The 19,676-nt window shown below is 38.7% G+C and overlaps 1 pseudogene; it reads left to right on the forward strand.

The window, feature by feature from the left end:
* The first annotated feature begins 14,178 nt into the window (after positions 1-14,178).
* Positions 14,179-15,508, forward strand: LOC116589282 (annotated as a pseudogene).
* Positions 15,509-19,676: the final 4,168 nt, after the last annotated feature.

Genomic DNA, 19,676 nt, shown 5'->3' on the forward strand with positions numbered 1-19,676 from the left:
AAGTAAGCTTTGACTGGAAGGTATGGATGGCTTATATACCCTCATGGCAGTGTGGATTCCTCAGGGGAGGTGACTTCTATTTTCTCTGGACTGATCCTGAAAGTTGAAATATCAAGCTGAAGTGACTTTTGAGGTCACCACTCTTGGCCTGGTCAGTGAGTGCCAGTGGCACTCCTGCTGGCTCAGGGCCATCCGGGCTTCCCTGTCACTGTTGGAGCATCTGGGGTCAGCATATGTCACCTATTCCCTCCCAGCTAGAGTAGTCTATTTTGGAGCCCTAAGTCACAGTCACTCTGCATCCAGTCTCTGCTGTGGAAACCCACATAGACAAACGCCGAGGTAGACTTTCAACATGACTTTTGGGTCATGCCCTTGCCCATCCAGAAACAAGGACAGCGTGAGGGCACCAAATGCAAAGGCTTTCACTTACCTGACCACATAAAGCTTCATTAGTATAAGAGGGTCTATAAGTTACTTTCTGCTGACATCTCACAGGAGTACAAGGAAGAGATTCCTTGCTTATTTTATTTACACCATCTCCCCTCTAGCCCAAATCTCCAAGAATGGAAATCAAAGAACATGTATCTGACGACTATACTGTTTTTACTTCTTCCCATAAACCCTAGGGCTGGAAAGAAGGCAGGAGTTTTGTTTGTTTAAACTTACTTCTGTCATTTCTTCTTTCTAATTTCAGGTGATTCCTGATGGCAGACAAGGTCGACAGGAGAATGCCATGTGCTGAGTCTTCCAATAAGCTAAAGAAAGAGAAAAAAAAATGTGGAAGAGCAAATAATTTTCTCAAAACAATAGCTTGCCTGGGAAAATGGCTGCCTTGCTGCATAATCTTCTTTTGATTGGCTTTTCTCTCTGTCTTTGAGCTGTAACAAACCCCTCTGTCACTTTAAGGCAGGTAGAAGCTGAGGTGAGCCAGGGCAAAGGTCTCACCCTCCTTAAGGCACAAAAGGAAAACACATTCTATGGTTGAAATGATGTCTCAAAAAATAAAAATAAAATAAAATAAAATGATGTCTCCATTACACTACAGAGTTTCTATTGTTAAGGTGTTTTCACATATGCTATCTTCATTAGTTCACTCTATGCTTAAAGTTTTTGAAAATAAGGAACAATAGCCCTACAGGACAGATAGCATTTCTTTTCTGTGAATGACAAGATGAATCTAAGAAAAGATAAGAAATTACACAAAGTCACATTGTTGGCAGCAGAACCAAATTTGAATTTGAGTTTATTTGAACCAAAGCCACCTTAATAAAGACTGTATGTGACTCAAGGCCAGGAAAAGGAACTAATACGTTTCATGACAAAATCAAATTTACATAGTTTGTAGTAGGAATATAAATCCAAGATTTGAATCAAGATTAAATATAATAGGCATATCTGTACAGTGACAGCTTAGATTTAAAAGTAATTTATGTATAAAATATAAAAAATAAAAGTAATTCGTATATTTATACAATAAAGGAGACCTGGATTAATATCAATTCGTGTGAAATGGGGTGGGTAGTAGTGGTTTGTACACTACAAACTTTATATGGACCATCAATCTGATATGGGTGCCAAGATTGAAAAAGAGAGAGAAGAAGAGAGGGAGACATTGAGAAAATAAAGAAGACATGAGAGCATCTTTTGAATTTTGAAGGCCTGTCCTCAAAGGGATATTAGAAAAGATCTAGGACTGGGTGTTTCAAAAAGGCAAATTCTACTCAATATAAAGAGAACCTCCACATCAAGTATGAAATGGGTACTGATAAAGCAGTGAGATTCTCACACAGAAATAGGCCAGGCAGAAGCTTGAGAAACATCTCTATATGTAAAACACCAAGACGTCACTACAACAAATCCAATCGATCTAGTAGACAAACGGTACATTGACTGGAGACTCCATTTTGCCCCTCCAGACCTGTTTTCCACCTCTCCCGTCCTGCCCTGGGCCTGTATGACCACAGAAATAGGCCTTCTGCTACCCTGTTGCTTGCTGGGGTAGGAACAGGGGTCAGGTTCTAATGATGGAAGCATCAGTTGGAAAGGACAGGAGGGTGGAGTAGGAGGGGAGAGAGTTTGCTTCCCCCTCCCCCAACACACACACTTCTTCCCTTCTGGGGCTTCCTGAGGCCTGCTGTGTCCTCCCCAGAGGATCCCATTCCTACTCTGGGTGATCCCTCCCTTCACAGCTTTAGGCATAAAAGTGTAAGTTTTAACAACACTGTTACTTGCCTGGGATCTTGTCCACACATTTGCAAATGATCCTTTTATCAGCATCTCCTCAAATGGCCCAGGATGGGTGCCATCTGTCTCCTTCTGGAACCCTGACTGATGGAGTCAATGACTTAAAGTGGCCTCACATTCCAGGAAACCCACGAGGCCAGCAGACACATGGAAAGATGCTCAACCGCGTGATGAATCATGGAAATGACAAATAAAACCAAAGGGATTTCATTTTACACCCCTCGGATTGGCAAAAACTAAATATTTAGTAGTAAAACATTCTGGCAAGAATGTGGAAGAGTGGGGATGTCCCTAAACTAAACTAAGTTGATACAGCCACTTCAGAAAATAATTTGACACGTTCTAGGAAAGTGGAAAACGTGCATATCCTGTGATCCAACTCTTTACTTGCAGGCATAGACAAGAAAATACATTCTTGCAATGTTCATAATAACAATTTTAAAAAACCCTTGAAATAAACAACCCGAATGTCCATGAACAAAAAAATGGATAACTACATCCCGCACAAAATGAAGAACTTTCCTGCAGTGGAAAAAAACTAATATCTAAAGCTACACACATCAACATGATATTGTTGCTCAAAACACGGTATTGAACAGGAAAGCAATTTTCAGAATACCTGCAGCATGATTCATTCGTATAAAGTACAAAGGAACGTAAAACAGAATGACACCTTGTTTAGAGGATCTACACATAGGTAGCAAATCGCGAAAGATGAGCAAAAGAGTGATAGACAAAAAAGCAAGATATTGTTTACTTCTGGTCAATGGGAGATGGCGGAGGTGTGTGTTGGGGGACTGGTAATGACCATCTCTTCAGCTGGGAGGTATTCGAATTATTGCTTTACTTTCTATAACTTTACATACAACTTAAATATTCATTTATATGGATTCAAATTTTAACAAAAGAGCTAAAAAGAAAGTCAAACAAAAGAGCCCATAATACAATATTTATGTAAAATAGTTATTAACAGATTATAAGAAAACCATGACACCGTATTCATTTCATATGGCTGCATAACTAATTACCACAGTTTACTGGCTTAAAGCAAGACAAATGGGTTATCTCACAGTTTCTATGGGTTAGGAGCCCCGGCACATCTTAGCTACTCCTCTCTCATGAGGCTGCAGTCAGAAAGGACCTCCGTAACCTCCCAGTTTGTATTGGGCTATATCTATTATTATCTGTTGTTATTGCCCATTGTCCTCATTGTACCTGTCATTATTTGCCATTATTTATTTGTTAACTTGTTAGTTACCTGCATCTTCCCAGCCCACTGACTAAAGACCCCAGGAGGACAGAATTACGGTAGAGAGTTCTGCTCACCAGCCTCTCTGTGAGTTAGTGAGGGACACATGAATGGTTCTGGCCAGTGGAATGGGAACAAAAGTGACCTGTGACATTTCTAGATTCAACAGTGAAGAGCCAGGGTGCCTCCTTTGTCCCAATCTTCTCAGCCATTACGACTGTTTGAATACTTACTTTTCAGTTAGCATAACCATGACTAGAAAGAAGGCTTCTAACCTCATCAGACTTCCATGAACAATCAATAAACTTTTGTTGTGTGATGGACAACCCAGTTGGATTCCCCAGTATGCCATACACTAGTCTGACATTTTTTTTTTCTTTTCTTCATCATTGTATCTTCAATATTGGAAGAGTGTCTAGGACATTGTAAAACCTCATTAATGCTTGTTTAAAGAAAGGGAGGATAAAAGAATAAAGGGAGAGAGAGAGGAAGGATGGGAAGGAAGGAAGAAACAAATTATCATTGAGTAAATTTAACGCTCAAGGAGATGCATATGTTTACACAGTGACTTCCCATTCTCTATGTGCACTGTGATGTACTCCCGCACACACACATAAACACACACACTCCTCCCACAGTTTGGAGCCCTTAGACCTAACTACTTACTCTACCACTTACTAGCCATGTGACCTTAGGCAAGTCACTCACCTCTCTGATTTCCCTCTGTAAAATGGGCCTAATAACATTTGTCTTACCCTCTTGGCAAATTTGTTGTGGCAATAAATGTGTAAACATTTTCCAAATGCTTTATAAACTATAAAAGAATATAAATCGGAAGCATTACTACAGCTCCGTTTTCACGGGCTTTGCCTTAGGCTGAATCAAGCAGAAAATTACATGATAACATTGTGAGTAAAGATATCAAGGAATGAGAAAAGGTGGAACTTTGATAGTAGTCACAACAGGCGACTTTTTCTATACAAAAATACATATATGGTCTAATCACAACTCATCAAGACCACTTCTTATGTGCTTATTAATAACAAAATTATACATTACCATTATTTATATGTGGCTATTATGTGGAAGGAAGAATCATGTATCTAATAAGAGTTTCTATTTTTCTTCATATCTCTGCCTTGTCATCCCCAAGAAGGGGTAGTAGAATCAATCAGGCAAAAGAGAATCAGCCTGTGAACATACCCTTGGTAGAACATGGCTGGCACAGAGCCTAGTCATAGCATCTGGCTTCTCCTCATATTTTTTTTAATTTTTTAAAAATATATTTATTTATTTATTTGACAAAGAGAGAGAGATCACAAGTAGGCAGAGAGAGAGGTGGGGAAGGAGGCTCCCCGCTGAGCAGAGAGCCCAATGCGGGGCTTGATCCCAGGACCCTGAGATCACGACCTGAGCCGAAGGCAGAGGCTCAACCCCCTGGGCCACCCAGGCGACCTGGCTTCTCCTCACATTATTAGTGATTAGTGTTAGAGGATGGTATGATCCTCACATTATTATTATTACTCCTGAAATAAGTTGATCAGTGCACAAACACTCTTTTGTATATTTAATCTGTCTGCCCAGCATAGACATAGTAACTGTAGGGTTGACATCTTCCTGAATTCAGAACGATGTGTCCTAAGTTTTGAGGTAATGAGTGAGAGGATGAGTAATCAAAAAATTTTTATACATATTTGCAAAGTCTTGCTTCATATGTATTTATTCAGTACTCATTGGTGAACAAATTAGACACAAACAGAAATCAACAGAAATCATAAATTTACATATACTCTCTAAGCTTCCTTATTCATGGAGTGGAATAACTGGCCTAACAGTTTCTTGGCCATGAGGTACAGATATTCTTTTTATTTTTTATTTTTTTATTTTTTAAATTTCTTTTCAGTGTACCAGAATTCATTGTTTATGCACCACACCCAGTGCTCCATGCAATACGTGCCCTCCATAATACCCACCACCAGGCTCACCCAACTTCCCACCCCCCACCCCTTCAAAACCCTCAGATTGTTTTTCAGAGTCCATAGTCTCTCATGGTTCATCGCCCCCCTCCAATTTCCCTCAACTCCCTTCTCCTCTCCATTCTTAACAGGATAAGCAATATCTGTTTTTCACATTATTTTCATGCACAAACACATTTTGCATTTTTGAGTCACTTGACTTCTGATCGTCGTTTTGTAACTATTTCAATAGGGTTCTTGACCAAGCACAGGAGTGCTAGATTTTTTTTTATTTTTATTTTTTTTTTACAAAGTGCTCTCGTTTTATTTACCTTATTGTTAAATTTATTCATCATTTTATTATGAAGTGCTTTAGCATGGTGTGTGTGTGTGTGTGTGTGTGTGTGTGTGTGTGTGTGTCTAGTACTCACAATTCATTTTTAGGATCTGAAACTTTAAGTCAACCCCTGACTCTGGAACTAGGATCGTGACATCAGGTGGTTTTGACATCCAGGTATGGACAGTAAACTTCCAATTTCTAGGTTAAACCAAGAAGGGTAGTAAACTTGGGAAAAAAAAATGGATTGGACATCATACCCAAATTACTGTATTTAATTTATTTGATGATGAAACAGGGTCTAAATTTATGATCCAAACTCAACTTGAGAATTACGTCACATGAGGATTAAGAAACTGTTGCTGATGCATTTGCCATTTTCTGGTCTAAACCAATACCTAGGCCTACTCTCGCAGGTGCGTAGGTAAACTTGAGTTATCCGTGTTGCTTGCCTGGAGAATGTCTACAATACTTCAGTGCCTTCAATAGCCACAAATAGCTCTCTATCATTTCCTGAATTAAAAGTCACATACTATTTTATGGCTGCCCACCAGAGTCCAGGGTCTTCCTGAAATGACTCTAGCTTCAGCATTGGCAAACTGCAGGTAGATGAAAGGTCAGAGTTTAGCTCATTAAGCCTTTCCAAGTTTAGATGAATTCCTCCCACTTTTCTGGGGTTCCCTTTAATAATTCAATTCTTATGTGCCCCAAAGGAAGTGCCTTCCAGAATCCTATTATAGCATTTTTATAACATCAAAAAGTTTTTATATACAAGTATAACTTCTATCAAGGGAGAAAAAGCCATCAAGTTTCTTGGAAATTTTATTGAGAGTTCTAGTTATTATAGCAATAATTTTTAGATACAATAACCTTTATTAACAGATTTTTGTTATATTTACAGAGCCATCTTAATAGTAATAAAAATGTATTTTAAAATTTAGATTACAGTAAATGAATTCACTTCTCTTAGCTGAGCTAATTTGTTTAGCCAAATAGATACTTAGTTGTGTCTTATAATTCATCACTTCTTCATCAGCCTCATTATCCCAGAGCTAATGCTTCCATCAGGGAGGCTCTTAGTGGGCGTACTGGGATGGAGGTGGGGAAGAGAAATAAACCATATGTGTTAAACAAAGAATCATACCATCCTCTAACACTTTCAGGAACCTCTTTCAGACCTGAACTGTTGAGCACTGAATAAATACATACAAAACAAAATTTCATATATGCGAACCTGATATATAACGCATTTTTGAGGAATCATTGTATTTGCTCTGAAAAGCATGGGTGCATCCAGTTTCTAAAGTAACAAAGCTAAGTCTATCCAACACTAAGTAAGGACCTCGCTGGTGACTATCTGCACTATTTGGGCAGTTTTGATTATCAAACTTGACTACCAGGACCGCAGACAGAAATGGCTGTCCACACAACTCGAATTAACCAAATCATCTTGTAGACTACTTGACTGAGTGTTTTGCAAAAGCAACATCCAAGAACAATGATAAAGGGCAACATAATGCAACAGCAAGTGCTTAATCTCTGACCCTAATTTCTATCATCTTAAAACTGGGTTAATACCATCTTGTTGGGTTATTAAACAATATTTTTGTATCATTTTGGCTTGCAGTAAGCACTCATTGAATGTTTGCCAAATAAATGACCCCGTCATGCTTCAAAGTACATTCTTGAAATTCCCTGTGGAAACCTGAATGTCGGGGCTCAGGGAGGCCAATATATTAAGTCATTGACACAAACTAGTTTGTCCAAATTAGGTAGCCCATTAAATTGGCTGGGCAAGCCGTGGGTATTATGATCTATCTAAGAATCTCTGAGGTTGCTGAGAAGAGGTGTTTGCTATGAGTAGCCCTTCAACTGGGATAAGTAAAGAGAAGGGATATGGAGAAAGGAGAAAGAGCAAGTTTAAAAAGAATTGAGAGGTGGAGTCCAAACTTCGTCCAGATAATTTGGTCTATGGCATGAGCGACACAAAACATTCTCTCAAGTGTCTTGATTAGAAACATTTACAATCCAAGGGAAAACATAGTCGTCCTGTGCACAACTGTGAGCCTCGTGGGCTTTCATCTGTCGGATAGGAAAATTGCCTTACAATATGTTTCATACCTTTAGAGTTAATAGAGAGTTCATAGCCAGGTTGCCTTCTTTAAGTTGTATTAGAATTATTTTAAAATATATTTTATTTTTGTATATAGTGGAAACTTCTGCTTTGTTTAAATACTAAGTTGAGCCCTCATGATTTAGAATAAGAAAAAAAAATGCCTTTACTCGGACTTCAGTCCTGTACTTTCCCCTGGACTAACAAGGAGAAGATGGCTGGAAAGTAAGGCTGGGCCAGTCCGTTATTAAGGAGGAAGCATCTACATCACATGTCAGCGACAAGTTTATGCCGCCCACATAAATCCCTCTAATATTTTGTGTTGTGTATCAAAAAATATCAGGCCAATTACTTTACCCTTATGAAGCTGTTCATTTTCCACATCTCCTCGGTTCTGTAGGATGAGATGGGGCTGCATCTTTATTTAATTCCAGGTTAAGTTTATTGGTATAAATTAGATAAACATTTGGGGTCCCGTGGCAAATTACCTGCCATAAGGAGCGATTAATCCTATCATAGTTCTTTCCATTGCACCATTCTTTTGACTGCCTTTCATCTCACGGTGTGTTTTATTAAAAAAAAAAAAGGTTCGTATTTTTATTTGTTTTATAGTTAAGAAAAAAAGAAGCTCTAGTTGTCTCTGTCACCTAGGCATCTCCCTAGCCTGACTGTGATTGTGAGTCCAACATGCCCTCTTGAGCAATGAAAACCACACCAAGTAATGGAGACAATGTCACCTGCAGTGACTCCCAGGAAGCGTCACATAACTATAAACAGCCCTTACCGAACCTTTGTTTTTGCACAGCATCCAGAGTCAAGAGCACACGGAGGATAACAGAGCTAATGAGTGTCAACGTCAACAGCCCTGAAATAAACTAAACACCTCATTCTCCCAACAGTGTGGTCTTAGCACAATTGGGCTATATTTTATTCTCCAGAATTTAAAGTTTTGTTTTAAATTCTGCACATCACAGCCATACTAAATATCCCCTTAGACAAGACGCAGCGCTGCTGAGTAAGCCCCCTGCAAATCAGCAATGCTTTTTCATAAGACCAACATCTATAATTTATATCTGCATACAATTAGCCTGTTTACATTTATACATTTTCTGCTTCCTTTTATGTGAAATATTCCACAGGATACTTGGTAATGCATTCAGAATAACCTTTTTAAAATAAAGACTCCAGGACCAAACAGTTTATAAAATCCAATACCTAATAAATACTTTATATGAATAAAAAAGTGTTTTCTTAATCAGAAACAGTATATTTGTATTTGAGCTAGCCTTTCTTGCCTCCCAGGCCAATGGCCTGGCACCATATGGATCTTTATTTTTTAATGTATTCAGGAAAAAAAAATACTACTGCACTCCTTGATGGTTTCATTTGCACACAAATATCACATCCTTTCTCTTCTCCATTATTAGATCACTATCAGGATAATTTTTACAACTTTGGCCAAGTCAATCCCTTATACTGACATGATGATGAGAGAAAAAATTCAGCCAGTTATCTGAAATTTAGTATACATGATTCCAAATCCTGAATTTCCTCAGTGTATTTTGCTTGAAAAATGGATTTCACTATTGGAAAATGTATGCAGAAGAGAGGGAATTTCATATAATCATGTACATTTGGCAGTCTAATTGCAGTGGTCTCGATGGCTAGAAATTTGTCCGTGTGGGTGTCCAGTGGGTGGGCTAAGAAGCAGGACCTTCTAGCAAAAACTTCAATGGTATCATCCCTTCTTTTTGCTGGGCAGCTAGTCTGGTATGGGCCTGAAATGAAAGGAACCACCGGAAGCAGAGGCCAGGATCTGTAGCAGATCCCAGACCCTTTTTGGGGTAGAGTTAGACCCTACCAAAGAAAAGCCTGGCCCAGAGTTGAGCTTGACAATGTTGAATCCTACCTGAGCCCTGTGATCAGTAAAGGTTAAAGGAATCCCTCCTCTTCTTTGTTCTGGGAAACAGCTTACTGAAAAGAGGCACCCTTCCCCATATGACTCAGATAATACTCACAGATGCCTGACCCCTTGTTTATCCATAATGAGGCTAGGCAGGTACTCAGAATTCCCTTTCTTTACTTCATAAGTGATGGGCTGAACTGTTAATCATTCTAAACAGAATTCTAACTGGCCAACCTTTGGGTAAATGTCTTTCCTTTACCGCAATGCCTGAATGTTGGCCCAGCTGCAGTGGGGTCCAGCAGAAAACCCCTCCGAGGAAAGGTGGCCTTGGGGTGAAACATTCTCTCTACTATCCTGTCACATCACCCTATCCCTCACGCCACTTGCCACGCTCAATTCTTTCTAGCTTTGTCTATTCCTCTCTGTAAAAGAAAATCCTTTTATCCAACTCATGAGACACTTGCCAACATTAGATCATGGCATTCACCCTGTTAAAATAATCTCCCTCTCCCTATCGCTAGAGTCCCCTTCCCTATGACACTAATCCCCCTCCCTGTTGCAAAGTCACCTTCCTTTTCCCTGCAATAATCCTTTTGAATAAAAGTCTCTCCTTACTAGGTTCAGATTTGTGGGGGGTTGTTTGTTTCTTTGCTTTTTGACAAGATCCTACTTTCCTGAACACTGAACTAGGGAGGACCTTGAAGAAAAATACTGTTTTTGTAAGAAGGAGAACCTTGGGTTTTCAAGTGGTGCATTTACACATATTTAGAGTTTCTTTACAAATAGATGAGATTCTCAGAACCAAGAGCTGGTGCTAAGTTCTTGATGAATTGACTCTGTCAGCCCTTGCCTTTCTCAAACTTCAGCTGTAGTGGCTTGTGTCCTTTCCCTAGAGGTCAGGCTTTGCTGGTCCCTGAGCCATCTAGAATGGAGCAGGATGCAGATTGAGACCCTCAGCTCCTCCATGTGAAGTGCAAAGTTAGTCTTGCCATCTGGAATTAAGCTCAGCATTATAGAGCTGGTGTAGGGCAGATCTTGAATTTCTCCTTCATACTTATGTGTCTCCTTTAAATTGTGGCCTGCCGCTAGACTGTGTCATATTGATCCAGGTGGAAATACAAGTTCCAAGACTGATGACTTGTTATGAGATCAGCTTTCATCTTGTAACATCCTACCTAGGTCCCAGCCTAGGTAGGGCCATAACCATTACCTGTGCAATTTTGAGCATCTTGGGTTGCCAAAATTACATCATTAGTTTCTGTTCCTGTCCACATCAAGCCTGAGCTCCCTAAGTGCCTTGGGACAAATCCATTGACTTCTGGTAGCCAGATCCAGAAACAGGCCCATTTCCCAGACCCCTGTCCCTTCCAATTCAGGGTTTTCAGTCATCCTTGAATCATGTAGCATGATTTAAGTACTTCCAGATTAATGGTACAGACTGCACCTTACTTACCAACACTAACCCTTAATATCAGGTCAGTTCCATTGCTAACAGGTTGTCATTCCATGTCCAAGTGAAACATGAATTTTTACAGAGCTGTTGCACAAAAGCCTTAGTTGACCATGGCCATTGACAAAACCGAGGAGAGAAAAAGGAGCTCTCTAAAAAAAGAATAATAACGGTATGCAAGTGAGTTTTGAAAACTTGATATCAAGAAAATATACACATATACAAATAGACATTAAAGAAGTCATTGGAAGACTTAACTGGAAATAGCTCCTAGAATTTTCATTAATTAACTCATTTAATTACTTATTCAAATAATTACTCTAAAGGGCTCTGCAGAGGCTAGGTACTGTGCCAATAACTTAGAACTCAACAGTGAACAGAGTAGACCAAATACTTGCCCTCACAGAGTTTGAACAGAAAGGATTTAAAGCGAGTTTTAAATAGGAATCAACATATAGAGATTCAATATGCACAGAGATTATAAGGTGAGTTGTATCTGTCTGTGCAAGGAATAATAGTTACAACCATAATAGGATAGAACGTGTGATTAGTCAACAGGCTTCCATCTGCTGAAGAGCTCTCGGGCTTTTTCTTCCTCGTCAGTAAACCCATGCATCTCTGCATTTTCTTCTTTTAATCTAAAATCTGGAACTCTCTTCTTTTTAATTTGAGGAAAGGGGTATTGATGCCAACACTCAATATTAGAAAAACGAATGAGTGGGCATGCATGACACATCAGTGAAGGAACACAAACCTTTTTCTTGAACACAGTGTTGGTTTCAGTGTATAATATATGTCAGTAGGAAGGCACTTTAAATTCTTTGACATGTATTGGAGAGTTTCCCTTCTGGAAGTTAGAGATCTCATTTTGAGAATGTCAATGAGGTATAAAATTCTGCATAAATAAATATAGTTACAATTGATTACATTTTCCATTGGGAAGAATAAGTTACAGAGAGATGGTTTCACTTCTTTTTCAGAATGAAAAATGTGTACATAAAGGAATCAAAAAGATTCTGTTGCACTACCCTGAAGACAAGGCTACTTTTATGCTTGTTTATTTGTTGTTTGTTTGTTTACACATCCTCAGACTATTCTAGGAAGGATTTAAGGCAGCTGCTTCTCATTTCATAGCTTTCAACATACACATACTTTATTTGTTTTGTGATCAGTAATTAAAATTATTATATTCCAGACTATAGCATATGATTGTGTAGCCATTTTTAGTTCTGCTTTTTGAATTCATCAAAACTTAGACTGAGTATGTGTGTGTGTGATTCTTTATTCATACGCACAGCAACTGTATAAAGTCACTGTGTAAGAGCAGAAAGGAAAATCTGCAGAGATTAGAGAACCCTGAAACAGGAAAAAGAGGCATATTTTCAAGAGAAAACTAGAAATAAAATCTACTTGAAGCTCTAAAATACTGCTCCAAACCTAAGTGTATCCAAATGTACCAGATACAAAATGAGCATAAATATTGATGCATCCTGATACTGTCAGGATGTCCCTGCGGCAGAGGTGTCATGGAAGGTGGGAGTGAAAGGATATCTGGACCGTCCCCCTGGATGCTGTAAATAAAAGTTTGCACACTACTTGAGAAGGTACGCAGATTCCTCAAATCTTCCCATGAATCAGAGATTAAGAGAAAACGACCTTGTGTCACTTCTGAACAAACAAGTAAGATGAAAATTGATTTGATTGATATCTACCCATTTAAAGAGAGTTCTGAAAAGGCCCCATTCTTTCCCTTAGAAAGAAATACAATTCTACGTCCCTCAAAGGGAGAAAAAGAATTTCAAAGTAGTTACCAATAGAAACTGTATGTTCTCCATATAGGTAGGTAAGTAGGTAGAGTGGGCATGCATGACACATCAGTGAAGGAACACAAACCTTTTTCTTGAACACAGTGTTGGTTTCAGTGTATAATATATGTCAGTAGGAAGGCACTTTAAATTCTTTGACATGTATTGGTAGACAGACAGATACCCTCTTTTTTAATATAGCTTATCATTATCTTCACAACAATCTAATTACAAGGTAAAATTATTTTGCTCGTAATTTATTTTCAATTTGAAGTCTTTCTCTACCAGAATATATGCTCCCTGTAAAAAATTTTTTTCTCTTTTACTCCCATGCCTAGAAGATAGTCTAGCACAGAGCACATATTTTAATAAATTTTTCTGCAATGAAACAAGTATGCATACTGAAAGGATGACATTGATTGTCTTTGAGTAAATGGGTGATAGATGATATCCTGTTTGGTATATGTCTATTTTAGTGCTCTTTAAAATATATATATTTCAGGGCGCCTGGGTGGCTCAGTGGGTTAAAGCCTCTGCCTTTGGCTCAGGTCATGATCCCAGGATCCTGGGATCGAGCTCCACATCGGGCTTTCAGCTCAGCAGGGAGCATGCTTCTCTGCCTACTTGTGATCTCCATCTGTCAAATACATACATAAAATCTTTAAAATAAAATATATATATTTCTTTGTGTTTCTTTGTGTTTTTTTTATAATGTGTATGTATTTCTTTTTAAAATAAAAAAAAAAAAGGGATGTGAGGGTGATCTGGTGGTGACATCTGTCATCCCATTGATCGCCAGTGTTGATTTGGCTGATCTGGTTAGCTAGGCACTTGCCACCTCCCTCCATCACTGTTCCATGAGTGTCCATGCAGAAACTGTTTGCTAGGTTCAAGAGGATGACCCTTCCCAGATAGAGGAGGACCTCTTCTTCAGTCAAGGGAAATGAGTGACTGCACTTCCTTGCTAGAACCTCCAAACAAGCTCTCAAGGTCCATTTGTAGAAGAATGTCCAATAGTCAAGCTTCTAAGACTCCAGACATATCCCAATGAGGTGCTGTATGTGGCAGTCTGCCTTTCTTTAAAACAAAAAATAAAGACCTCTGGCAGTGGACGTTCGAGCAAACGAAGCAAGATGGGTCAGAGTCAGAGTGGTGGTCATGCCCCTGTAGGTGGCAAGAAGGATAACAAAGACAAGAAAAAGAAATATGAACCTCCTGCACCAACCAGAGTAGGGAAAAAGGAGAAGAAAACAAAGGAACCAGATGCTACCAGCAAGCTGCCACTTGTGACACATCACACTCAGTACCATTTAAAATTATTGAAGTTAGAATTGAAGACTATCTTCTCACGGAGGAAGAATTCATTAGAAATCAGGAACAAATGAAGCCTTTAGAAGAAAAGCAAGAGGAGGAAAGATTTAACAGTGGATGATCTGAGGGGGACCCCAAAGTCAATAGGAAACTTGGAAGAGATCCCTGTTGACAATCGTGTTATCCTGTCTACATCTGTGGGCTCAGAACACTGCATAAGTATTCTTTCCTTTGTAGACAAAGATCTACTGGAACCAGGCTGCTCCATCCTGATCAACCACAAGGTACATGCCATCCATGTGCTCATGGATGACACAGATGCCTTGGTCACAGTGATGAAGGTAGAAAAGTCACTCCAAGAAACCTATGCTGATACTGGGCGGCTGGACAACCAAATCCAGGAAATTAAGGAATCTGCAGAGCTTCCTCTCACTCACCCTGAATATCATGAAGAGATGGTATAAAGCCCCCAGAAGGCATTATTCTCTATGGTCCATCTGGCACAGGTAAAACTTTATTAGCCAATGCAGTAGCAAACCAATCCTCAGCCACCTTCTTGAGAGTGGTTGGCTCTGAACTTATTCAGAAGTTCCCAGGTCACGGGCCCAAACTAGTTTGGAAATTGTTTCCAGTTGTGAAAGAACATGCACCAACCACCATGTTTACTGATGGAATTCATGCCATTGGAACAAAAAGATATAAGTCAAATTCTGGTGGTGAGAGAGAAATTTAGCAAACAATGTTGGAACTGCTGAGCCAATTGGATGGAGTTGATTTGAGGGATGATATGAAAGTTATCGCAGCCACAGACCAAACTGAGACTCTGGATCTGGCCCTTATCAGACCGGGTTGCATCAACAGGAAGCCTGAGTTCCCTTGGCCTGACAAAAAGACTAAGAAGTACATCTTTCAGATCCACACAAGCAGGGTGACGCTAGCAGATGATGGGACCCCAGACGACTTGATCATGACGAAAGATGACCTCTTGGGTGCCAACATCAAGGCAATTTGTACAGAAACTGGTGTGATGGCCTTCAGAGAATGTAGAATGAAAGTAACAAATGAAGACTTCAAGAAATCTAAAGAAAATGCTCTTTATAAAAAGCAAGAAGGCATTCCTGAGGGACTTTTTCCCTGAGGGACCAGAGCTGCCTTCAAGAAAATGGTCGGGTTTGTCACAACGCCTTGAAGGGATGAGGTTGGGGAAGTTGCCCAGTGGAACCCATGTTCCAGTTGATTTTTCTTATTAACAAAACCTCCTGTATACCTTTTTGAGTGCAATGTGGAGGACGCCACCCAGCTGCCTGCATCTGTTTGTCACCTGCAGTGCTCTGTCTCCAGGAGAGAGTGCTCCTTCTCAAAAAACAAAAACAAACAAACAAACAAATAAATAAATAACAAATTAATCAATTTAATAAAAAAAAAATTCAGATCACTTAGAATTCCAAATACTGGGACACCTCTGTGTCTCAGTCAGTTAAGCTTCTGCCTTGGGCTCAGGTCATGAACCCAGGGTCCTGGGATCAAGTCCCACATCTGGCTCCTTGCTCATTGGGGGGCCTGCTTCTCCCTCTCCCTCTGCCTACTACTCTGCCTGCTTGTGTTTGCTCTCTCTCTTATCTACTTATTTATAAATAAATAAAATCTTAAAAAAAAAAAAAGAATTCAAATACTATTGAGCTCTGATTTCACCTTTGTGGCACACTGAAAAGAATAGTCAACTAACAATACCCCACCCTGGACCAGGAACAGAAGGAAAAAAACTAACACACAAACCACAAAAACTCTCTTGCCATTCATAAGTTTTAGAAGTTATTTTCCATTTTATTCAGTGTTCCTTTTCTCTCATGGGTCTTTTGATGGATGGATAGTGGAAGAAATGCAGAGAGGTGGCATAATCACAAAACTGGGAGGATGGGTTAAGAAGCAGAAAATGTCGGGGCGCCTGGGTGGCTCAGTGGGTTAAAGCCTCTGCCTTCAGCTTAGGTCATGATCCCAGGGTCTTGGGATCGAGCCCCACATCGGGCTCTCTGCTCAGCGGGGAGCCTGCTTCCCCCCTTTCTCTCTGCCTGCCTCTCTGCCTACTTGTGATCTCTGTCAAATAAATAAATAAAATCTTAAAAAAAAAAAGTAGCAGAAAATGTGACCCTTTTAGTTTTATTTTTGTAACACAAATCTATTCATAGCACTTTTAGAGAAAACACTTTTTTATATATTAGAAGCTTGGGAGGAAAGCTTAGAAGAACATGAACAAAAATGTTAATGGTAGTTAAACCCAGATGACTTCTCCCTTTCTCCTGTCTCTCAGTACTTGACAGGATGTTCCTCCAGGTTTTCTGTGGTTTAAAAATAGTACTTTTTAAAGAGGAAAAACTATAAAAATCAAATTTAAAAATCAAGTTAAAGTTACGGTTATGAAATAAGATATTAATTTGAAATTTAAAAAAAAAAAATCTGAAAAACACACCAAAAATGGGAAGTAGTGAAAATGCCATAATTCTGAGTTAATAAAAAAGGTTAGATGAAGATTGGTCAATGAAAAAGAAAGAGGAAGTAGAAGATGCTGAGTAAAAATTTTAATGGTAGGCTAAGAAATGCATTCACATCTCATGGCAGGAGATTATAAGGTGTTAAAAAAGCACTGAGAAGGAGTTTCTGGAAATCTTGACGATGGCTTTCTGCCTGCTATGGAATACATTTTATATTTATTTTGGAGATCTCTGTGGTTAAAATGCTCGCTTCTGGAACTGGGGAAATTGTGAGGAACGTGTTCTTCCCTGATGTCACAAAAAAGGAAGATCTATAACATGTCACACTATCAAAACCAAAGGCAGTTCAAATGGAAGGGTAGGTAGCTTCTTCATTGAGTTTATTCTTTAAACCAGACTGATCAGGAATTGCATCTGAGAAATCAAATACAGTGTTGTCAAACACCACTATGTCAATGATAGAGCTTTAGATCGTGAGGAGTCAACCAGAGGTAGTTAACTTAAAGGCTCTAGAATGAGTGAAACCTTTAATTAACCTAAAAATTACTAACCTAATAATATACAAATGAGCTAACATTAAGTAACCTAATAGCATACAAATATTAACTCACCAAAGAATATGCAAATATTATGACCTCACCTCTGCTTAATGTTGACTCCTTTTCTAGGATGCCATGAGAGTTTGGGGATGATGTGTTCTATTAAATGTGAGTATGGCATTATGCCTACGCTGGATTCTTGCTTTTGCCCTTGGAAGAGGAAGGCATGGTGCCTGCAAGTCAGATGGCGGCAAACTGCACCTACACAGGTCTGACTGAGGCAGAGAAGCAGCACTTTCTCCATGCAGCAGAATTTCTAGATCAAAGAGCCCCTGGAGCTGTTGCTATGGAATTCAGCCTGTCACCCTGACCAAGAAAAAGAGCACCTCATCCTCTTTTGATGTTTCCTTCCCACGCGGGAAAAGCCACCAGCTTAATGTTCCTGGACAATCCACGCTTGCCCTCCTCCCCATCTCCAAGGAAAGAGCAAGGAAGGAAAGAGAAGTAAGAAGAATTTGGGCAAGCTTCTCAGGAAAACCAAGAGAAATGAGAAGGGGCAGTTCTCCCAGACACCTAGCAAAACCATTTCACTCCCTATTGTCATTCTGTGTTATGCACTTTGGCCAAGAGGAAAAAAAAAGAAAAAAGAAAAACAACAAAAAAAACAAAGATTCACTTGGTGCACATAAAAGACCATTTATTACTGAAACAAATTCTGGGATGACCAGAGCCAGTATTTTCTCTAACCTAGTGTGTATTATATTTTATGCATAATCACAGTTGAATTGCTTCCTCTGCCCAAAGTCATGCGTCTTATTCCTTTTTATTACCACCCTATCCAACTCTATGCTCTATTATAGACTATATGTTAATGGCTGAATTCTGAAGGCAAATAGCACTTTGTGAATATGTAAGACTATAGAAGCTGCTGGTGCCTATTCAGTAAATCAGAACTACTGTGCCAAGCAGCAACCGTGCTTCTCAGCATCACATCAATTCTGTCACATAAAGACTAAGCCAAAATGGCCAAGTCATTTAGAGTAAGTAGATATTGAAAGAGTTGACATTTTAATATATTTAATAATGAAATAGTAGCTAATTTTGATATTTAGTATAAAAATAGTAGAGATTACAAGATGTTGAACATTATGGCCATAATCTTATGCATCTTTATACACTGCAATGTAGCATACTGACCTGAAAACTCTCTGCAGTCCGTAAGTGTTTATTAAATTCATTTGTAAAGATGTTGGGAGAATTTGATGTGAGGTGTTTTATAAAAACGTTACGTTGGTATTATAATACTGGACTGTAGCACAGTCTACTCTTTTAAAATCACATTCACTGGTATTTCATTTTAATAATCAAAAAAGTAATACCTGCTCAGTTTGTCAAAGTAGGAAACCTATGTTAAAGGGTAATTTTCCAAAAAGGTATGATCACAACTTTCATACAGATATAAAATGAATACTTGTCAGATATTTTATTTAACCTATTAATTAAATGAAAGAACCAGGAAAGATGTTACAATCAATTCAAAGGAGAAGTTTAAGCTGCCCAAGTTTATATGAAATAAGGGAATGTTTAAAGGAATTTACAAATGGGCACCAAACTTTATTGACAGAAAGAAGGACTGACAATGGCAGCTCCACTGGACAGAAGTATTAATGTGCACGTCGAAAGACAACACCGTGTTTACACTGCTTTCGGTCACCTGCAATTTATAGAGTCGTAATCACAGGCAATGAAAGACTAAAATCAGATATCATGGAGAATGGTGCTCTAAACGATGCATTGTTTTCCACTGGAGACACCTGGTAATCTTTTTATTTCCACTTTTCTCATAATAAAAATTAGAAGGAAAGAATAACAAGAAGAGAGGAAAGAAGGGAGGAGGAAAGAAAGAAAAAGAGAGGAAGGAAGGAAGGAGAGAAAGAGAGAGAGAGAGAGAGAGAGAACCCGTTTGAAATTTACTACACAGATAAAACCACTGATGACATTTTTGTGTATTTTTTTTTCCCAGCAATAGATCTTAATAGGGTTGGACAGCATAACACAGGGTATGTTCTATGAACTCTTTCTTTCACTTAAAATATATATATTCATTTTTAATAATAATTTTTTATTTTTATTTAATATTTTAATATTAAATATTTATATAATAATTTTATAATAATATATAATATATATTTTATATATTTTTATTTATATATATATATATAAATAGTGAACATTTTCTCATATCCAGCGCTCTAATTCAACATGATTTTTACCTGAT

This window comes from Mustela erminea, chromosome 4 (genome assembly GCF_009829155.1).
Source record: "Mustela erminea isolate mMusErm1 chromosome 4, mMusErm1.Pri, whole genome shotgun sequence".
Taxonomy (NCBI): domain Eukaryota; kingdom Metazoa; phylum Chordata; class Mammalia; order Carnivora; family Mustelidae; genus Mustela; species Mustela erminea.